Genomic DNA, 23,044 nt, shown 5'->3' on the forward strand with positions numbered 1-23,044 from the left:
TCCAATATTTGTTTCAAGCCGACCATGTTCTTCTCTTCATGCAGGTTTCAGTGCAGAGCTGAAGTCTGCAGCTTTAAGGAACCACAATTTATTATTACCCTAAATCCGGTAGAGGTTTTGGATCGGGTGTAGGAAATTTTCACAAGAACCTAAATTTCACATCGATTTGTGATGGATTAGCATACCAAAATTGGCGTAAAGTGCACTTAATGTCTGCATTACTGCAGAAGGGATCTAACCAGAGCATTTCTAAATTTATGAAATTGAAATGCACTTCAGGTTACCGAGCAGTCTAAATTTGTCAAAGTCACGGGGCTAGAGGCAGGTCGTGGCTGGTGGCAGAGATCCGAAGCCAGGTCCACTGAAACACATTTGAAGGGCCTGTGCACTGGTCCCCCTGGGTCCCTCGCACCCAGGTGCAGCCCCTCCCCTCACAGGCAACTCCCAGCAGCCCTCCACGCCCATACCGTCAGTACCCTTGGAAACCACCTCAAATGTGGGAACAAGGTGAAATTGAATTGAAACTTCATCCCCATCTCTGCTCAAGTGCTAATTGAAAATGAAGGCATTAGCTGGTATCTAGGGCTTTAGGCATCTGGCATGGGTTTTCTTTCAGGAACTTTTGTATCCTAGTAGGAGGCACTGGGGAGACCCCACATGTTCCAGTCTCAGTGCTCTGACAGTGGGATGACCAGTGGCCAGCTTGCTGTTGTTGTTAGCCTAGAATGAGCGGGGCTCAAGGCCTGGCCTTGTCTCCTTTCCTCCCGAGTGGCCCGCTGTCCCCACTTTCAAATTACTGGGCCAGTTCCCAGAACTGTGATTCGCATCCCTCCATCCCCGGACAAGGGACTTCCTACAGCAGTTCCTCTTGAATCCATAGTTCTGGAAAATACCAGGCTGCAGCTTTCAAGGTCTTTCCCCCTCCAGCTGGAGACACTGAAGGCCAGAGAAGGGCTCCAGATCTCACGGACAGCCGGTGGCAGGAGCAGAAGCTGGGTCTTCTGAGCCTCAGTATTTCCCAAGTGCTCACTTAGCACATCCCTGGCGCAGAGAGTGACCCAAGCTGTGTTCCCCCTCCGCTTGGTTCTCACTTCACTTTCCCATCGGACGTGCCTTTCAGTAACTTGAATTCCTCGGCATTAGCTCACACTAATGGTAGAGGAGGAGACTGTGGTCCTTTTCCCATGTTGTTTGGTTTCTGATCCTCTGTCTCCTTGCCTGAGGAAAGAGGAGAGGTGATATTGGCTCACGAGGCCGTTGTGAGGGTCACGTGATAGGGCCTGGGAGCATGCTGAGCCGAGTGTTTTCACACGGTGGGGCTCCGTAGGTCCCCACCCCGAGGAGGGGATGGAGACTCAGTGGCTCCAACATTCACTCCGGTGTGTGGCACAGAGCAGGTGTTTGCGGGACGGCCACTGAATGAGTGAGGGAATGAACGAATGTGACTTGGTCACCGTGACAGGTGACCATGGCCTTCCAGTTCCTGATGCCTCTGGGTTGTCTTGTACATGCAGAGAGAGTCTTTATTTTAGAAATACTTATTCACTGATTCAGTTTATCAGTTAAAACAATTACTATGTGATTCTTACGCACAAAATTGTGATACAAAACTGTATCACAATAATGTAGATTTCTAATCACAGTGAATATTTTGGAGCTCTTACGACATCCCAAGAATTGTGCTTAGTGTTTTTCAAACATTTTGTCATGAATCTTCCTACATGCCTACCGAGGGAGTGTGTCAGTCAGCTACTGTCGTGGTAAGGCCGCGTAACATCCTCTGGCATTCAGCAGCTTACAATGAGTGTGTCCCTGCCCTTGCTCGTGTGTGTGTAGGTTGGCGGAGGCCATTTGGTGTCCGGCTGTCCAGAGCACAAGACAGCAAGCCCAGCCCCTTAACATGTTTCAATCCCCTTACTCAGTAACATTCTCTAAAATCTCACTGACTACAGCAAGTCATATGGCCGAGCCCAAAATCAAGGAATGGGGAAATACACTGCATGTTCTTTGAGACTGTGACAAGGGGATAGAAGTGTTAATACCCCCACGGGATCAGTTATGTGACTGACCACTAGTAGGTGCTATCATCAGCCCCAACGCCGGCACTGAAAGGGACATGCACTCAGCTAGTGTCAAGGTATGGTTTGAACCAGGGCAATTTAACTCCTGAATTATGGAGGGGTGTGCACATGAGGGAGGGGATATTTGTTTTCTAAAATGATCTTCATTTTTCCACCCATTAGCTGCCGGTGTCATGTTGGCACCAACCTCTCTCACACATCCGCTGTCTATCCATCCGCTCATTCACACACGTCTGGCATTTGGGTGCTCTCTCAACCCTCCAGAATAACAGGCAACGTGCAATTCTTGGGTAATTTTGTGAAATTAATGTTAAGGGCGAAAATTGCCCTCCAGTTAATCTCAGGCACGTGTATAAATACCTTTGGAAAGTCCCTGGTGGAATGCGTATCAAAGCGGTACCGTGATTTTATTTAAAAACAATTTGCTCCGTGTCAACCGTGATTTCTGACACCTGAATTTGAAGGTGATCCGGGTGGGCCCAGCGCCATCTCCATAACGGGGTCATGTGTTTAGTTGGAGGGAGGAGAGGAAGGATTGAGGTATGTGTGGCCATGGAATAATGTTCCACACAGCCTTACAGGAGGGGATTTCCTCCTCCGTGTTTCCATAGAACCTTCCCTGTGTTTGTTTAAACCCACTGCACACTCTGGTCTGACAGCTGCCTGGCCCAGGGCCTCCCTGTACAACTAACCCTCTTTAACAGCACCCTGCACTGTGTCCCCCGATGCAATTACTTGAGTATATAAACTTCACTGAAAGGCAGGCTTTTCTTGGGAGCTAATAAATAAGCCCAAAGCCACAACGTGTATAAGACCTTGAAAAATGGCATCATCATCTATTGGGAATTGTGAACCCTGCAAAAAGCACCTCATTGTATTTTCAGAAAAAGGTTTTTGTTTAAAAAAATAATAACGAACACAAGTCATCAAGCGGAGTCTATATGGAGAAACCAATGCCCTCGGATATTCAGAGGCTGGTCTCTTGCATCAATCTTTCTTCGTAGATTTTATGTAAGGGGCATTTATTTTGCAAGAAAACAAGACACAGTTTTGAAGAACTCCCTTCTCATCCAGCTTCGCATCTGCAGTTATAATCCTCTGATTGTGACCTCCGCATTAGTTGCCATGGATGCTGAGCGCAAGTTTACAACCTCAGGGCACGCTATGGTTTCTGGGGAGTGAGATGAAGCCCCGGGCAATATAGATCAGATTTTCAGAATCAGAGGAAAGTGGGGAAAGGCAGGCTCAGGAAGCCCCCTCGGCAGAGGGCCACCACTCTGCAGCACTTAGGAAACACTTTCAGCTTCACTTCTGGCTGCTCTAAGCGCGAGGATGCTGGACCGTGGCCATGGGGACATGGGCAGGCAAAAGGCTGTGTGATTGAAGACAAAGATTTTTTTTTTTTTTTCTGTCCCTTGGACCCGTTTCCTGAGAGGCTGGGCTTGGTGCTCCAAGCGCCCCTTGAGCTGAGTTTTCCAAAATCCAGTGTCTTTTCTTTAACTGATGGTATCTTTGGTCAAGCGGCAGGGAGTGGACCACTGGTGCCATTTCCTTAGCCCCGGACAGCCCAGGTGGTTTTCTGGAGCGGGCGCCTCCGGGCCACTGCGGCAGGGCTCCGGGTCCGGCGGAACCGCCGCCCCCACCCCCCCGCAGAAGCAAACAGGCTGGGCCAAAGAGCCCGGCAGAGCCTTCGCGGGCGGCAAAAACACAACAGAGGGCGCAGAACCCACCAGCGCCGTGGCCTTGCATATCAATGTATGGGCTGGCTGCAGACCGCCAAGTTCGCTAAAAATGTCTCTGGCAGAGAGTCACTGGCGGACTTTAGGGGTTTCGGTTTGCTTCCTATTTAGAATCACTGCATCGCGCAAACCTTGTTTACTCGGAAGGGGAGGGGGCGGGGACCAAACCCACCGCGCGGCGCACACGCCTTGATCTCACATTCCAGACTCGAGCCGATGTGTGTCAGCGCGACATGGGGCGGGGGGAGGGTTCTCTTCGGAGGTTTCATTCGCCATCTGCACGTCACTCCCAAACTTTTCCTCCCTGCGCTCGGGGAGTCAGGTTGACGCGCCCTGGATGCGGGGCTCGAGGCGCGGGGCTGGGCGCGCTCCCGTGGAGCCGGAGCCGCAGAGGCTCTGGGGTTGGACCCAGGCTTCTCAGGTACAAGTTGGGTGCCAGGCGCCGGGGTGGGGGCGGCGAGGAGCGGCGGGTGGAGGTCTGGATCCGGGCTCCGGCGCCCCTCCGCGTTCCGGCCGGGCAGCGCGGGCGGCGGCGGGGCTGGGCGTAGGGAGTCCGGGCCGGCGGAGGCTGCGCGCAGCCTCACTCCCCGCGGCGCTCCCGGCGCGGAGGCGGCGGCGGCGGCCCAGGCAGACAATGAACTTGCGAGCGCGCCGAGCCGAGGCAGGTTTGAGCCCCGCGTCCCTCCGCCCAGCCTCCCCGAGGCCCCCCCGCGGTCAGCAGCGGGGGCGGCCCCTCGCCGCGGGTCCCGACCGCCTCCCGGCGCCCGGTGCGCCGGGGACCCCGCAGAAAGGGATGCCCGGCGGCGGCGCCGGGGCTCGAATGCCCCCTCTCTGGCTCGAGAGAATGCAGCCGGAGCGCGGGGACAGGGGACCAGGAGAAGGGGTGGTGGCGCTGCGGACAGCCGGACGCCGGCGGGGGGGGCGCACGCCGCGGGGCACGCGCGGGCCGGCTGCCCAGAGGAACAGCCCCAGGAGTCGGAATCAGGGCGTCCCCACGCCGCCCGGCTCTGGAAGCTGCAGGCGGAGGACGGACGGACAGACACACCAGTGCTTTCACCTTGTGAGCGCGCGCTGTGGGGGAGGTAAGGGGGGTCGGGAATTCCCCCAGCCAGATGCTTCGCTCCCCCGCGCACTTCGGGGAAGTTTCCAGGCGTAGCCCCGGGCAGGTAAGCGGGCATCCGCTTCTGTCTCCCCGACTCCGGCTGGGAGCCGCCTGCCGACCTCCCGCTCCAGTCCCGCGACCGCGTTGGGTGGCGGAGCCGGGGTGGGGGCGGCGGGGGCAGGCACCGACGCCTATGGGACCCGGTTCCGGGAGGGGACACCGCGGGGGCGGGCGTGGGAGGAGACGGGGGCGCGGCCGGGCCCAGAGCGGCCTGAACTTTTGCTCCCCGCCCCCTCCTCCTTCCCCTCGGCCCTCCGCCCCTGCTCCCGCCCAGCTGCGGGCCGTGGCTCCGGAGGCGGCGGGACTCGGGAGTTGCAGGCGCTTCTCGGCGGTGGCGTCCCCCGCCGGCTGGGCGCGACGAGCGGAGCGCGGCAGGTCTGAGCGGCGCGGCGCGGCGGCGGCTGCGGGGAGCCGGGGAGGCAGCGGCCCCGGTGCGGGGGCGACGCTGGCGATCGTGCGGGAGCGCAAGGGGGTCGGGATGTGTGTGCGGGAGGCGAGGACGCGTGGCGCAATTGAGCCTCTTGGAGTCCCCGGGGATGGCGGGATGGAGGCATCCGGGTGAAGGAAACCTCGCCTTTGGGTAATGAATGAAGAGCTGTGAAAGCGCCTTCCGACTCCGCCGGGCGAATGGATTGGCCAGCGCGCGCGCGCGCGTGTGCGTGTGTGTTTAGGATTCGGAGCCGCCTGGGTCCTGGGCGCGGCTGCTGGGCCGCCCCGTCGCGGCCCTGGTGCCCACGTTGCCCGCCCGCCCGGCGCCCTGGCTCGGCCCTCTCGGCTGGAGGGAGGGAGACAGTCGCCGCGGAGACACTGAAGGCCGGGCTCGGTTGCCGGCCGTTGGCGGCTGGACGTCGCGGAGGGAGGTTCGAGAAGCAGGCAGCAAGGCTGGGGCTGAGGCTGGCTCCTGTGGGGCAGGGGGCATTTTCCCGTTCCCGGCGTACCCTGGGTGAGCTAAGGGCACAGAGTTTGGCAAATGAAGCCCCAGGAAGCCCCAGGACGCCCCGCGAAGGCATTTGGCGCGCCTCAGTGAAATTGAGCAGGGGGTGCTGTGGTTCTAGGCTCCTCCGTCGTGCCCCCAGCCCCTCTTTCTTTATCAGCTGCGGTTGCTGTGAGGGCAGCCACCCAGCAACGGAGCAGAAAGCCACCTTGAGGGCATCTGCATCCCCTGCGGGGCCCGGGAGAAAACTGAGGTCTGGAGATTGGCCCGAAGTTCCTCTAGGACCTTCCCACATGGCTCTCCATCCGAGCCTTCCTGCCCCCCACCCCTTGCAGAATCAGGAATCCTCCCTTACAGAACATGGTACTTATTAATTTTACAAACTGTGTGTTGAATCAGGATGTTTTAATTGGTACCTAAATGTGTACCATAGATGATCTTGCTTAAAATACCATGTGAGTAAAAATATCTTTTTATTAGGTAGTTGTTGTTGTTGTTTTATCAAGTAAGTTTTTCTCTACAATACTCGTGGAAGACTGGCAGGAAAATGTTCTTCTTGCTTCTTCCTGGTCTCCTTCTCTGTGTGTATTCGAGCCAGAAGTGGAGCTGCAGGTCTGGCCTTCCCTTCAAGTTCTAGCTCCCCAGGAGAACCTTCTCTAAGGGCCCTGGGAAGGAAATTCAACACTGTCTGTCTTTTCAGATCATTGCATGACTGCAGTGAGCTGGCTTGTGGCTGAAGCAAGCAGCATTAATTCATCCAGGATGGGGGGTGGTGGATAAGGGGAGCAGGTCTGTCCAGAATGGGTTACACCTAGGCCTTGCTTTTCTTTGATAACTAGAGCTTGTGACGCCTGAACCGCGGTCTTGGCCGGGGATCCCAGCACTGTCACTGTGGCGTCTTTCTGGGCTGCTTTCTGTACCCTTCTCTCCTCTGTTGCTGCTGGCCCTGGCCAGGAGAAGAGAGGCTTTTGGTTTTCCAATGCCAGAAAGAGAGAAGATTAATCTCTGCACCTGGAAGAGGCAGTGTTTTCAGGAGAGGTTGGGAAGTGAATTGTGATTATTTGGTGTTGGGAGAAGAGCATTAAAATTACTCTAAGTTAACCAGCTGGGCCACGGGAACCCCAGGCCCTTTGAACCTGCGCTGTCAGAAGCTTTAGATTAGTACTGAGTTGTGATTAGACTGTGGCTGTCCAAGGCCATCTAGGGCCCAGCCAGAAATTGCCCTTGCAAGGGTAGTGGGAGAGAGGGAGGGGAGGGAAATTATGGAGGCATCCTGAATAGGTGAACCCATGCCCCACATACAAGGGGCAACTTTGACTCAGGCTCAGCCCGTCAGAGAAAAACGGACTTGCAGGTCTTGTAAATTTTCAAGAGAATTCTCAAGCATGGATATTCAAGTGTGGGCTCCAATCCTAGAAGTGGAGTAAAAGGTTTGCGGGGTGCAGTGCCAGGAGGCTTGAAGCTCGACATCTGACCCTGTGTCTGTATTAATGGGAGGAGTGTCCCGTGGTCAGGGCAATGGGACACATGATAGGACACATGGCTCACACCCCCAAGGGCTCAGGGACTAAGAATTGGCGGGTGCCCACATGCCTGCAGCCACGTGCCAGGCTCCTTCCCGTGCTTGTGGGTCGTGCACTCAGTCAGTAGCTACTTGATGAATTCCATTCACGTGGAAGGAGACCCTGTGCTCCAACTTCTCGTATAATTTCACTGACCAAACAGATCCTATGGTGGAGCATCTGGGGATGGTACAGTGATAAGACAGGCCTAGTCCCAGCCCTTGCAAGAGGGGAGCAGACAGAAATGCCTGTACCAGCGTGTCAGATGCTTGTCAAGTGCTGGAGGGGGTGGGTTGTTGGGGACAAGTCTTCTCTTAACAGATGTGGAAATTGAGGCTCAGAGTAGTTGGGTGACTTGCCCAAGGTCACACAGCCTGCAAGTAGAAAGTCCGCCTGGGTCGCTGATCCGCAGCGGCTGGGGCCTGCCCTCTTATCCCACCTGCTGTGCTGGAGCCTCTCGGAGGCTCCCAGGGGCACGTACAGTCCTTGTAGGCAGCTCTCACTTTTCCTGCCCTCTTGTTTGGACCCCGACCCGTTGCTGCTGGGGCCTCGGTAGGTCCAGGGTGGCAAAGATGCCGTTTGCAACCATGTGTCGGAGAGAGGAATTTTCTTAAATTCTCTAAGTGGAAACTGTGTTTATAAGTAGCAGCTGGTACGGGAGTGTCACTTACGTGAGCAGCGGGCGCCTCTTCAGCCGTGTGTCATTTAGAAGTGATGCTTTCAGTCATTGTTGAGAATAATGCCACTGGTCCTCCCTTCTGGTCTGTGTGCTGGGAGGCTCAGGAGTGATGTTCGCTGACTTCCATGAGTATTTTGCTCTGTCATGTGAAGCAGGGGATTGTGTTCTCACTTAGCCAGCTAGGTGTTTGGGAGACGGAATGTTTTGACGTGCACGGTGTATTTCTTTATTGTTCTCAAGTGCTAAGGTCTGATTTCCTTCCTTTACAGTAGGGTCTGGGGAGAAGATGACCCGTGTTTTCACAGCATGAAACAAAGCCTAAAGGTGCCTATTACCTAGTTAGTGTATCCCATCTAGAAAGCTGGGAAGAAGAGTAAAGGTTTTGTGTTGATTTGGGCCAATACAGATTTTTTTCTTTTTTTAACCTATGGGGGTTGGGGAGGGAGACATTTGGTCACGACATCTGTCATTTGCTGGGTCCCTACTGGTTCCCAGCTGGCCCTGTGCCAGGCAGGTCAGGCAGGTGTCCCCCTTTGTCTCAATTAGAGGGCGGGGAGGCTGTCGGAGATCACACAGACCAAGTTTTCAGGCATCCAGTTGTATGGGAGGAAGGATGAAAAAATGATAGTGAGGAAGGAGGGAAAGGAGAGGGGGTGGAGAAGAACAATTGTGGCTTCCCCAGAAGGGGAAGGCGGGTGTGAATCAGTAAGCGGTTAAGTTACGGGGAGGTGGCTGTGGAAAGCACGTTCTCGGTCTCGGCTTGTTTCAAAGGGGACGCGAGGGAACCTCGAGCCTCGTCGCTTTCATCCGTGACAGCGATGTGCAGCCTGGAAGCATGACCTCAGGTGTGGGCCCCGGGCCAGGTGCAGGGCGGAGAGGTAGCACTCAGCCCCAAGGCAGCACCCAGTTACGGGGCAAGGCAGTGCTTACACAAGTCGGTTACGTAACGCTGCTGAGAGCGTGGCAGGACCTGGGTAGCGGCTCTGAGCTTGGCCTTCATGCCCTGGCTTGATGGCTGCCATCCTGTGCATACGCTGACACCTGCCAGGTGCTTGGAGCAGCGCCCAGCACGCAGGAGGCACTCAGAGACGTCGGCTCCTGGGGCATTCTCAAGCTCTAGAGCTCATAACCAGGCACAGAGAGTGTGTCCGTCTCCCTCAAGTTGCACGTACAGCTCTGCATGAAGACGGTAGATCCGTCTCATTCTGGGGGGCGGGGCATGATTTCTAGCAAATTCTACCTCAGAGGGCTTCTCTGACGCCTCGCAAGGCCAGGAGCCCCGGGACAGCTAGATCCTATTTGGGTTTTCTTTGGCAGGTTGCTTCCCCTCCTGGGGCTGTTTCTTCATGTGTGTGAGGACGGGCCGGATAAACAGCTGCTTTCCGACCCTTTGAGCTCACACCGTGGGCAGGCTGCGGGTCCGTTCGGTTGTGTTCCCACTTGTCACAATGAAGCAGGGGGCAGGTCGGGCGGGTGTCGCCGGAAACGTGCTGGGGTAGCTTGCTTTTCAGTGTTAACATCTTGAGCCCCGCTCTAAGCTTAAAAGAGGCCTGAGCAGGCTTGCCGGGGCCCCCTTGCTGGGGCAGGTGCTCTCCCCGACACCCGTATTACATTTCTAGAAGCCGTCCCGGTCCAGGCCTTTTGGGTCTCAGAAGAAAGTGAGGTTGGCAGATCCTCAGAAGCAGAAGCAGGGTGTCATTATAATGGAAACTTGGACGCTTTCCAGCATTGTGTTTGTGATGAAAATATTGAAGCAGGCAGCCTAGTCACCCAGGTGCCTGGAAAATACCCCAACGTGGGCAAATGATTAGATGCAGACCAGGCGCAATTATTTTCTCCTGCACATGTGCTGGAACCTGGTTGTTCCACATTTTCTCTTGAAATGAAGTGTGCTCCTACCCATCCACTTGCTCCCTGTGGCAGCAATGTCATTGGTGATCTGGGTGCAGGTAGGCAAAGTCCCCAGGGGTAGTGGTTTGGTCTCTCCCAGGGCAGCCCTGGGTCTCCCTTGTAGGGACCAAGAGCCAGGGCCTGTGGCAACTTTGCAGTGAGCTTGGGACCTGCATTCCAGTCTCCGAGAGGTCTGGGAAGGTGGATTATTGTGTCTTCCCTTTGCTGAAAGGGGCTGGGTAGCTCTGTCTGCCCCCATGACACGTTCAGCCAGCTCCTTCATGTTTGCAGGGAACCAAGAGTTTGGTGCCTCCGCGCAGACGTTCTCTTACCTGGGTGTTGAATCCCTTGGAGACCCTTGGAGGGGGACAGTGCAGGTGGTGGGCAAGCCCTGGCACCACTCTGACCAGGGCAGGAGTCCCTCCTCTGTTTCTTTGTTCCATTACTGTGACCCAGGCAAGGGGCTTAACCTCCTTGTGCCTCAGTTTGCTCATCGATTAAAAGGGATTAATAATTTCTACGTTGTGTTGTGTTTTGAGTATTAGGAGTTGTACAACTTAGGGCTCAAGGGGTCTCCCCAAGTAGAGCCCCTCTTCCTGGCATGAAAGCATCCCCAGGTTGACAGCATATTACAGGAGTTCTGAGACCTCTGGGGAGAGAGAGGGGAGAGGAGGAAGATGGGTGGAGTTAAAAACGTGGCATTTGTCTCCGAGTGAAGCAGATGTTGGAGAAGGTGGGCAAATGGGCGACAGTCCTGAACTGGAGAGCACTGGGCACTTGGGCCAACGGCCCCCCTACCCCTACGCCTCCCCAGGCACAGGCAGAGCTGGAAAAGTGCAGCTTTCCTCCTGCACGGGAAGCCAGCAGGTGCAATGCCTCCTCTGGGTGGGAAAAGGTGTGACTGGGCTCCTCATGTCCAGGTCTTCCTTCCACACTTCTGGGACAGTATGGACACCACCAGGTGGAGACACCCAGGCGGAGAGCTCCCCACGTGGAAGGAAACCTCAGGAGGGGCCAGAAGAGTACCTTGCTGCCAGCAAATAGTAAGTGCTGAGCCCAGGGCCTGGCCCTTGGTGGGGGGGGGGGGCGCATAGGGGGCCCGTGAGGACAGGTGGGGGGCATTGAGGTTAGACAGCAAGGCCTGTCAGCTCTGTGTTGTTTTCTGCAGTGTCTGGGACTGATCGCCACAGTGAGATAAAGATTAGCCGTGGATTCCACGGCTGCGTCTAACTGGAAGGTCGTTCACCCGGAGTGGAGGTGTGGGCTGACCAAGCGCCCGGCCACGAGAACCTTGTCTGCCTCCTCTTGGTACCCCTGTGGGGCCCCATGGCCCCAGTCACCTTCAGGAAACCTTTGCCAGTAACGCATCCCATGTCTGCCTCCTCTCCCCTGTGTCCCTCTCTCCCCATCCAAGTGTTCCTTTCCTCCTCTGAGCTTCTGCATTCTACTCTGCTGAGCTCAGGCTTGAACTCATCCCACTAGTGTCCTGCCCCAGCCCGGTGAGCCTCTCAAGGTGGGGTGTCTGGGAGGCCCCGCTCCTAGCTAGGCCCACGCAGAGTCGGGAGAGACTGCCATTTCTTGAAGGGATACATCGATTTAAAAGGATTCTTTCAAAAGCCCATTTTTCCTGGACTGTGATGATTTAAAAGGATTCTTTCAAAAGCCTATTTTTCCTGGACTGTGATGGACTTTACGTGGGCCCCTGGGTGTGCACCCAGAAGACATAAAAGAATCCCCCCAATTTGGTAGCAAGGTAACAGGAGTTAAAGCTTGCCACTAAATTTTTGAAGGAGTCAAGGCCTAATGTAATAACCTTAGATTTCCTGGCATTAGGTTTTGGGCCATTAAACACTTGTGTGTGTGTGTGTTGAGAGTCTTGGGGAGAAGTGTTATGGAAATTCGGTTGGTGTTTCAGAAATATAAACAGGAGCCATCTACTCAGGGAAGAAATGTGGGGGCTGCTAGTGTTTCTTATAGCTGGCATAAATAGCTTCTCTTTACGTTCCATGTGCCTTTGTTTAGAATGTAAATATTTGCATTAAAAATATAAAGTATATCCTGGCGCATATTTATTGGGACCATAATTTCCAAACCCCAGATCAGACTATTGCTCTACAGAGAATTATTTCCTCTGATTTGTGAACCTGTTTATATAAAAAGTCTTCCAAACATACGCACAGAAGGCCATATTTGCTCGTGCACGTAAGGGATCTCCAGGATTTTAAGAGAGCGGGGTTGCCCTGGGGAACCGGGACCCAGTGCTGGTGCTTCCCAGTGCCCATTTCAGATCATGCTGTCTGTTCTGCTGCCGCCACTCTTGAGGATGGCCGAATGTTGGCCCAGGTCCCATGAGATCGTCTGTGGCTGCTCTGTCCACAGGTTTCCCGACATCCAGGTCGGGGGTGGCTGCAGCTGGCTTACTCTGGGTCCCATAACCGGACACTGGATTTCAGAACTGCTGTTGCTTTAGGATGATGTGGAGAAGAATGGGAGATTGGTGTCCATTCTGTGGTCTGGTGGAGGAAGTGGGAAGTTCTCATTTCTGGTTCATGGTTGAACTCTGAAGAATGTTATCTTCTACTAGATTCTTGGGGACAGTTTGACTTTCTCATTTGACTGGGAAGACCAGCTGTTCTTTGTCAGAGTCTTGCTGGAGATGGACTATTACCACTTAGCTGGTCTCTGCCCTCTTCTCCCAGGTGAGAGGGTGGGGGCTGCGGTTGGGCTGGGCCAGGACCTTTGTTCCTGGTGTTGTGTGTGTGTGTGTGTGTTGGAGGGTGAGGGGAGTTGTTTTCCAAACCCTCTGTGGCAGCCCTGGATGGAAACCCTGTCTCCCAGAGTCTCAACAAATGGAGAAGTAGAGGTCAGATGGCCTGTTAACAACAGCCAGCTGGGCAATAGGCCAGTCCAAATCTAGGTTTGACCCCCACTATTCCATTGTCATGGGGTGGGGGATGGAGGAGATGGGGGCATAGGCATTCCTGGCCTCCGGTTCCCTGGTACCAGGGTCCGTTTGTGTCTGCTTCCCAGCCATCCAGGGTCTTTCCCTTGGGTGAGGCCCCCTCCTTCTTGGACACAGCACCTGTTACCTTAGCTCTGGACTTGGCTGAGGGAGCAGGAATCCTCTGTCTTGCCTTCCCCATCTCCACCTTGCAAGGGGCTTAGCGTCCTGACTATAGGAATGTCAGGCAGCCCTGTGGATGGGAACTTTTCCTTTATTGGGCTCCTTGGATGCTGAGCCCCATGTGAGGGAGGAAGTGAGGGATGGAGGTAGTCTGAGGAGAGAGGCATGCAGAGCTGGGATTCAAGCCCCCACACTGCCCCGATGGGCCATCCAGTTGGCTCTTAACTTTGACTCATCCATGAACATTCCTTATCCCTTTATCCCATTCCTTATTGTCCGGGGTTAGAAACAGTGAGCCCATAGGAAGGACCCCCTCCTGTGTGTCTGGGTGTTCTTGTATGGTGGGAAACTCACGGTGGCCTTTTCTGTGGTCATCTTCAGCCTGACCCACCGTGATGCGACCCTCCCTGATCCTCTGTCGCAGTTCTTAATAAAGATCGTATGATCCTGGGATGGCCCTGTGCAGCCCCATCGTGGGCCAGTAATCCAAGGGCACTGTTCCGAAAGTCAGAGGAAATAGTTGCTTTTAGGACATGTTGAACTTGCCTCAGCACGTTATCAGTTGGGATAAATAAGAGAAAGAAGGGACGCTCTGATTAATGAGAGCGGGAGCAGCCTGACATTTGTGTCGTCTTAACTTTAGAAAGCTGTTTGTACTCACTGTAGCTGTCTCTGCGAGAAACGAGATGCGAGGGCTGGATGGGAGGCAGAGTGGGTGCTCCATGTGACCTCCTCCGAAGTACCTTCCAGGCAGAGCAACCCAACCCCCCCCACCTGCCCACAGGTAGACTGTGGCAAACCCACGGATCCTTTACGTGGGACAAAATTTGGCTCCGAGAATAAAAATGCTGTACTAAAAGCTAGGTGAAATCTCGGTTGCCATTTGGGTGGGAGAAAGGAAATTTGCTCTTGGCCGTTAAAACTGAAAGAAATTGGTAGAAAAAAACGCAGGCCTGCCCACGTTTGAGTCAGCAGTGTTTTTGGTCTATGGAAGAAGGAGAGTTGCCCACTGAAAATCAGCTCTGTACCTTTTGGAGCAGCCGCGAGGCCGCAGAACTCTTTCGGGAGGGGGTGTGTGTGCACGTGCGTGTGGATGTGTGTGCGCGCATGCGCGTGTGTATCTTTATCTTACAAAGTTCTCATCTGATTTGTTTTTAAAAATTACGCAACAGACTCTTTTCTGGTCCGTTCAACCTATTCTTTTTTTAAATGGCTTTATCGAGACGTCGTTCGCTCGCATACCACACGTTTAAATTAAATCCACCCATTCAAAGTATATAATTCAGTAGTTTTGAGTATATTTACAGATATGTGCAAGCAGCGCCACATTTAGTTTCGGAACATTTCATCAACTCAGATGGAAAGCCTGGACCCGTCAGCTCTCAGCCCCCTCCGCGCTCAGGCTCAGCGCCCCGCCCGCCGCCCCGAGCAGGGAGGAACCTACTTTCTGTCTGTCAGTTTCTCTCTTCTGGACTTTTTATGACTGGAATTGTATAACGTGTGTTTTTTGTGGCTGGCTTCTTGCACTCAACTTCGTTGACCCATGCGATGGTGTTTCCCTCCGCACTGCCGTCCTTCTGATGGCCGAATTGTATTCCATTGTATGGATAGACCACATTCTACACACATTTTTATGGACATTGTCTCCATCTTTGGCATCTTATGACTACTGCTGCTATGTTACATACAGCTCTGTGTATATGCACAGGAGGGTGTTTGTGTGGACACGCATCCATTTCTAGGGTTATAGTTTAGGAGTTATTTTTACTTGCTCTTTTTTTTTACTTGCTCTTACTAATAAGATTCCTTTACTTTTTTTTACTATTTTCCCTGGCTTTCATGAAGGCTTCGTTCTCAGGTGGGTTTCTGTTCCCCCTCTGAATTCTCTGAATTGTATAGCTTGGAAGGGCCTTCAGGGAATAGCCCCACTTTGCAGATGGGAAACTGAGGCCCCCAAGAGACTGCACAGGATCAGGATCAAATCCTGGTTTTCAGAGTCTGTCTGCTTGCCCTGAGTGTTCTTCCTAAGCTCTTAGTAAAACCCCGGGGCGTCCTTTTGCCTGACTTGGGACGGACCCTGGGTGACCACCTTACCTGAGCCCGCTGTTGTGACCCCTGCAGACCTGACAGGGGCCGGAGAGTGGCTCATCCCCCCACAGCTGCCAAACCAGAACCACAGCTTGTGGTGCCAGTGCCTTCTCGTTCTTTTTCCCTGTGGCAACAGGAGGCCGACGCTTATCCGGGGAATAATTAAATTAGGAACCAATTCGGAGAATGAAATTTTATCTGATCTGGCTGAGCCCATAAACAAGGGGCTGTGGCTGTGACTTCAGGGTACATTATGAAGTTGTTTTTAAAAAGCATTACATTGGGCCAGAGCATTGACTGAACCGTGCGGGCCTGTGGGGGCACCTCCCGGGGCCCGAGGGCGGCCGGCGCAGCTGGGGTTTCATCCTGGAGTGTCTAGCCGTGTTACCAGGCCGGGTTTTCATGTGCTTGATTCCAGGTGCCATTTTAGTTCTGATGCGTCAGAAAGTGGTAGAAGTGCGTCAGGGCTGTGGAAAGTCCATCTGTCGAGATCCTCATGGACACATTTCATGTCGGTGTCACTGACACTGTCACGCACCTCTACCCTGTAGTGAGAAGTGAAGTTTGCAGGCAGCTCATGGGCTCTAAAGCAGGGTGCTGCATCAGAACCCCCTTTTTGAAAGCTTTTTGAAAGAAAGACAGTCTCTGGTCCTCCGTCAGGCCTTTGAGGGTGGGCCCTGGGCATCTGTGCGTGTGCGTGCGTGTGCCTGTGTGCGTGTATGTGTGGGCGACGAGGTAAGCTCGTTAGCTGAGAACCCCTGATGGGACTTAGCAGTGATTGTAATAATTTTTCTAAGGAGAATTTTGAGCTTTTCCGTGGCAAAGGGGTGGAAAGATAATCCGCACCGTGATCCTCAGGAATGAGCCTTTTGGTCCTCAGTCTGTGTTGGGACTTGGGTAGTGACTGTCTTTGAGTTTCTTGACCAGATTTCCCAGATGTGACCACCTTACATTCTCCATCGCTCTGCTGCCTCTGCGGGACTGTAGGTCCGTTTTCCTTCCTTGTGAACCGCCCCCCCCCCCCACCACCTCCACCGTGGCCCAGCCCGAGACCCCGTGGCCTCCCGCGGTGCTTAGCTTCCTTTCCATCTGGGCTAAAGGTTGTTTATCCCTCTGAGACAGGAAGTGTGTCTTACTCAAGGTTATCTCCCCAGGCCTAGCCTCCAAGAAGAATGGTTGGATGGATGGTTGGATGGACAGACACATGGGTGAAGGGAAGAAAGGCAGGAGGACATTGGATAATTGAAAACCTTGACCCATAGCGTGGGGATGGCAAAGGTCTACGGGTTCCCTCGTTCGTTTTCCTGTCCCGCCCACAGCCCTTTTACAGCTGGGGAAGCCAAAACCCGCGGAGCTGAAGAGACTTGCCCCTGATCCCTCAGTGCCGTTAGTGAATATTTGGGAGCCTGACTGCTCACCTTCTCCGGTTCTTCTGACTCAAGCTCTGTACATCCTCTTTAGAGTCACTCTCCTGACTGAGGAATCGCTTTGTGCCTGACACTGTCCTAGGAGCTGGGAATGCAGCAGGAGCTGGACAGATTGGGCCCACGTGCTCACGGAGCCTATATTCTCCTGGGGATAGACAGACAGTGGACAGGTTCACAAGTATCAGAGCACAGAGAGTAGGAAGTGCCCGCGAGGGACAGTGGCTGACTGGGAGATCAGGGAAGGCCTTTCGAAAGAGGGGACATCTAGGTTGATCCTTGAATAAGAAGGCACGGTCAGCTGAAGCGTCAGAAGATTGTCCCAGGCAGAGGGAGCAGCGAGTGCTAAGACCCCAGGTGGGGACCAGTTGATGGGACCGGAGAGCTGGTCGGAGGACCTGGTTTCTAGCACGCTTGGGTTGACATCCATTCTTTTGTGTTCCTCCAAATTACCATCTACAGCCCGACCTTCTCACTCACTGTGCATCTCGGGGTGAACACTTGTCCGATGCTGGCTGACCCCAGCTGCTAGAGAGTTTCAGAAACACGGCTAGCAGGAAACCGGGAGAAACCCCATCCTCCTTGTCCTCTCACTTAGGGTTTGGCTTGTGAGCAGAGGTTTTCGTTTGTTGGTTTGTTTTTAAGATTTTATTTATTTATTTGATAGAACAAGAGACACAAGCAGGCAGAGCAGCAGAGGGAGAGGGAGAGGGGGAAGCAGACGCCCCACTGAGCAGGGAGCCTGATGTGGGGCTTGATCCCAGGACCCTGGGATCATGACCCAAGTTGAAGGCAGACACTTAACCAACTGAGCCACCCAGGCGCCCCAACAGAGGTTATTTTTATGTAAACATATGCTCGAGGCTTAGAGTGGGCAGCAGAAACCACAGTCATCCACACAAGATGAAAATAGTACCATGATATCCCCAAGGTGCCCGTGCGGCTGATGACTTGAATATGTGACAGCTCTAAGCAGCCCTCTTGTGGGGCGGCGGGGGGGGAGACCCTTTGGCGGGACAGTGGGGCTGAGCAAATTCCTGGGCTGGTGTGGCCTCTTCCTTGAGCGTTGCTTTCCTGCCTGGCCTTGACTGAGATCCAACCCTCCCTCAGGACTTGACTTCCATCTTCCACTCTCAGATGGAGCCTCTGCTTCCCTTCCTGTGTTGCCTTCCTGAGGTCCCTTCCCATCATCTGTTGCAACTTTGTCCCTTGGGGGCCCTGCCATTCTTTGTCCCTTTCTTGCAATCCTCTCCCTCCCTAGCCCAGGTCCTGCCATCACCCAGGTGCCCGTGAGCTCCGTGAAAGGCCTCTTTGGTGCTCTGGCCCCAGATCTCCCACTTCCTCTCTTTCAGGATGCTCTGGGCCTCGAGCACACCTGGAGCCCTCCATGCAGCCTGTAGTCAGTCCCTGCTAGCGACAGGTGGATGACAGTCTTTCTTTTGTGGGAACCATGCCCGAGACCCCACGGGCCACCCTGATACGTAGTAAGGCCTCAACAGACGATTTCTATCAACTATTTTCACAGACTTTACATCTCTCTGTGGTCCTCCCTAGACATCTTTAAGGGTGTCCCGTTGCAAAGTTTTCCTATAAATGTTTACGAGTAGTTGTAGTGGATGTCCAGCTGCATTTTATATTGTTTGTGATTTGTTTTTAAACTCTGGACAAAACCTAAATTTCCCTGAGTTTTAGTAAATGGAAAAATAACAGAAATGATTTTTTCCCCCTGAAGAGCTTGATTTAGAATCATTCCAGATGTGCACTCAGCATCTCTTCCCAAGTCCGCGTGGGGCTGTCCTGCCTGGAAACTGACTGTACTGACATGCTGAACACTTGCCGAGAATCCCCCTCATCTTTTGGCATTCCTAGATGCTGCCTCATAACTTTATTGTAGCTTTTTATTCTGAAATAATTTTAGATTCACGAGAAGTTGCAAAAAATAGCACTGAGTTCCTGTGTACCCTTGACCCAGCTTCCTGCAACGCTACTGTCTTGTGTAACCATGTCATCAAATCAGTGTTATCAAACCCAGGGGATCGACGTTGGTAAAACACTGTCACTAAGCTGCCGACGAGTTCTGCTGCCACTTGCTTTTATTAAATGTGGGGATCCACTGCCCTTGAGGATTTCGTATACTTCAGTGTTGTCCTTTATCTTTTAGACCGTCCTTGGATCTCTTCCAACGGGCCATCAGTTAATGATCGTTTCCATCGGTCGGCTGATACCAGAAAACCCATGATGTGTGCATTTTACGTCTGCCACGTGCCCACACGGTGCTCTGTGGGACCATCCCCTGCTGGGGTGCATGCCTGTAGGCAGGCTTCATCCCCAGATCTGAGAGATTCTCAGCCTTAAGGGGCCCTAATAAACAGGGTGTGATAGAGCAAGGAATCAGGAAGCTTGAGTTCAGATAACCATAACCAGTCGTTGGGTGCTTGTGCTAGCCTTTGTCTACACTGTGTTTACTCTCAGCAGCCTTTGATATAGACATGCCTGACTCCCCCACTTACAGATGGAAAAACTGAGGCCTGAGAGGTTTACCCTGCTCACGTGCCGGCAGCTGGTGAAAGGTAGAGTGGGACTCGAACCCAGCTGGTCTGACTTCAGAGGTTGCATGCTCTTACCTTACAGTGGGGCCTTCCTTGTTCAGACTTTGACACTTCTGGTCCCAGTTCTCACTGAGTGCTCTGTGTTTTGGGGCTGCTTACTTGACCTCTCTGAACCTCTTTTAACTGAGATTCAGTTATGAAGCATGAGGCATTTGGCTGAGAACTTCTGTCATGTCCCTTCAATCCCTCCCTCCCTCCCTCCCTTCCATGTCTGTTCAGTTTCCGAGTCCAGTTGGTTTTACCAGTAAAAAACCAGGAGGTACTTTTAAGCTTGGGAAGATTCCCGCTGCCTAGTTTGGTTTGATGGGAGCCTCAATTCTGACTGAATTATGCTTTAGTGTATTTTAATTAAACCGTCTACAAGCCAATCTCTTAAAAATGCGAAATCCCCGCACAGTGTGCTGTGTGTGAGCCCCGAACGCTCCTCTGTGGGTCAGAGTGATTCTCGTAATAACCAGCAGGCGTGTGTGAGGCCGCTCACGGTCAGCCTCTCGGGCAGCATTAATTGTGAAGTGGCACCCGCACGAGATAACGGGGGCATTATCAGCAGATACGTAATTGATTTTGCATTCTCCACCAAGGAAGGTTAAAATGAAGCTTGTTTGTAAATGTGTTTAAACCTCGCCGTCCTGAGGATGGCTGTGGAAACTGCCAGAGCGGGGCCATTGGCGGAGGCCTTCGTTTCCTTTGCAGGCTGTGGAAGGAGCCCACCGCTCAGCTAAGGCAGAGATTTTCCCATTTAAAGGGGCCAGGAGAGTGTAAGCTCCGGCTGCAAATTTCTCAGAAGGAGCCTCCGCTTGAGTGGCCGGTGGCTGGACTGTGGGTTGAGTGTGTGATCACATTCGTGTGATGAGTTAAAGGGCCCATATTGTTTAAAGCATCAAGCAAAGCTGGATGAGGAGCAGGGGCGGCCACAGATCGGAGTTATGACCAACGTGCTCCTAGAAGTGCCTCGGGACGACCTCACTGCTGGTGGGGACATCCAGGTGCCGATTCCCAGCACCCTGGGAAAGGTCCTTGCTCAGACCCACGATGAGCTTAAACCCGAGATGTAAGGCCGTTTCCAGGTATTTGCTCTTTTGTGGTTACTTGAACCAGGGATAAGAGAAGCTCTCTGGCGTGATTTCTCTTTCCTTTGAATCCTCATTCCAGAACTCGTGAGAGATCTCCGCAAGCAGGCGTATGATTTGCAGGGCCCAGTGGCCCAGCACGACATGAAACTGTGGGCGCATTCCTTAAAGATTGCTGAGAATTTCAGAACAGAGACAGCAGAGCGTTAAACCCAGTGCAAGGCCCTCCTGAGCCTGGGACTTGGGGGACCACGTGGGTTGCAGCCCGGGGAGCTGGCCCTGGGTTTCTTGTAGGGTGTGCACCCTAGACCCATTCGACTTAGAGCCACTGCTTGTATGAACGGCCGGTTGTGAGCGGCTGGAGGGCCCGGTCGCAGCTGCATCACCTCCGTGGGCTCTGTGGGGTCTGGCGGGGTGCCCGACCCCTGTGTGCGCTTGGGAGGGACTTGCTGAGCTGGGCTGGTTCCCCGAGCGATTGCTCTGGTCTGCGGGTGGGATCTCCTGTGGCTTTCCTGGGTTCCAAGTGTCCAAATCTGGAAACATCTACCGCTGTGCTTTTCAGAAGAGACAGGCACACGGAGCCAAAGTCCTCTAAGGAAACTTACCGTCAGCTGACGGAACGGAAAACCTCAATGTAAAGTCCTTCTAGATTGCGTGTGCGTGCATGTGTGTGTGTGTGCGCGTGTGTGAGTGTGTGTCTAAAGCCAAGATCCTGCTAATTTTTCACCGCACAGTATAAAAGCCTGACAAACGGTGATTAGCCAGTGAGGCTTAATGGATAAAATGTCTTTGTGGCCCTGTGTTTCAGTCCCTAGAGGGGCCTATCCCCTTTTCATCTCTGGCTTCCACTGCTTGGGCCCTGCCCTCCCAGCTGTGGGGGAGGCCCCTGGAGAGAGTCCGGGCTTTCAGGGCCACCAGGACCAGTCACTCTGGTCGCTCCCCCCATATGTGAAGGAGGGGGGTGGCCCGGTGCACCTCAGCTAGGGAACTCCAGCACTCGGGGGCTTGGAAGGGCCAGCTCTCCTTTGTGTGAAGTCTTTGTTCTCTCCCAACACAGCCAGCCGGGACTCGCGCGCTCTCAGTGGGTGCCTTTTTCTCTTAGGAGCCGGTGGAGACACAGAAAGTAGCATCCGGGGGCTGGCTGCCAAAGAGAGCTCTAGCAAAGGGGAAGCCAGCCTTCGCAGGTTTTAAATTGGAACCGGGGCTCTGGGATGAGGGTTAAAGTTATTTTGTACCGGGAGGGAGCGTAGGGGTCGGTGCTGGGCTCAGAGTACGTAGGGGTAGCTGCAGGATAGCTGCCCAGGTCACTCTTTAGAGCCTTATCCTGGGGAGGTGCTGTGTGCTGGGTTTTCCTCCTTTTGTCCTCAAGCTGTACAGAGGTCATTGGAGACATGAGCTCAGAGCAGCCAGAGCTGTGCTGTCCTTTGTCATTACAAGGCCACGGGTCTGAGTGGGGCTGTGAGCTCAAGGAAAGATGAAGGAACCGTCTCTCCTGCCTCGTGGCTGGGGAGAGGTAGCAAAGCCAGGAACACCGTCCTTCTGGAGCCACGGCTGCCCTGGTCCAGCCCAAGAACCTGTGTTGTGCCCGTGGCTCTGGGACCAGGTCCTCCTGCCCGAGGGAGCCCTCGGCCTGAGTGTAACTTCTTCAGTCAGTAACAAGAATAACGCCTTCGTTTGCGAGCAAAAACTGGTTTTCTTTCTTTTCCCTGTGAAGACATCCATGGTCGTTGTTTTTATTTTGAAAAGAAAAATAATTAGAGAAAAACCCACAATATTTTTATTACCTGGTGTGGGAGTCTGAGATCACTTCAACCATACTTCTGGGTTAAAGCTATTGGGGAAGAAGATCTCAGTGCACAAAGTAAAAAATGAGAGAGAGAGAGAGAGAGAGAGAGAGAGGTGAAAAGATGACTGTGCTAGGATAGTCTTTCCCCTCTGCACACCCGATAACCTCCAAGGGGTGGGGACCTTGTTTGGCCCTGCCTGGGGCCCCGCGCCACACTTAGCGCCACACTCACTTAGTGGAACCTGTTAATGGATGAATGAACCAGAGACTGGGCTCCTGTTAGGCCTGTGAGCCAGCATTCTTGGACAGTGGCCTCAAATGGCAGGAAACTGTCAAGATACAAGAAAATCATACTGTCCTGTTGGAGACATCATGGTCAGTACTTCACAGAACTCAGTCAGTCTCCCCGTTGGCCCCAAGAGGTAGACAACATGAGACTTGTTTCGTGGAGGGGCAGGCCAAGCACAGAGAGGTTCAGTAACTTGCCTGGGGTCAATCAGCTGGGAGGAGCTGGGCTGAGAGTTGGTTCTAGGACGTGCCGCATGGCTGGGCTGCAGGAGACGGGAGGGAGGGAGAGAAGTAACGTTCATGCCCAGCCAGATGCTGGGGACGCCTTGGTGTTCCCACTCCGTGCACCCTAACCCACAGGACACGGGCAAGGACGTGGATGCTGGCTGCTGGGGAATCAGCGGCGGCTAGGACATGTCCAGGCCCTGCAGACTTGGAGCTCAGAGTCTAGTGGACAGACTAGACATAAGCACGTAGTCAAATGGTCGTTGAACTGCAGTGGTGATGAGCGTGTCACAGGGGAGACCTTGGGGCGGAAGTGGTGCATGAGCGCGCTTGTTGATGTATTGGGTCTTCTAGCCCTGGGTACAGGGGGTGTCGGAGACTTC

The 23,044-nt window shown here is 53.7% G+C and overlaps 1 protein-coding gene across 1 annotated transcript in view; it reads left to right on the forward strand.

Moving 5' to 3' along the window:
- The first annotated feature begins 5,278 nt into the window (after positions 1–5,278).
- The window catches only part of CHST15 (carbohydrate sulfotransferase 15), a 73,067-nt gene continuing 55,301 nt past the window's right edge, over positions 5,279–23,044 (forward strand). The window contains exon 1 of the mRNA XM_032882128.1: positions 5,279–5,357. The gene's annotated coding sequence lies outside the window, so the exon portion shown is untranslated. The remainder of the gene's footprint in view (positions 5,358–23,044) is intronic.

The sequence above is a fragment of the Lontra canadensis genome, unplaced genomic scaffold (genome assembly GCF_010015895.1).
Source record: "Lontra canadensis isolate GAN:19392208 unplaced genomic scaffold, GSC_riverotter_1.0 scaffold79, whole genome shotgun sequence".
NCBI lineage: Eukaryota > Metazoa > Chordata > Mammalia > Carnivora > Mustelidae > Lontra > Lontra canadensis.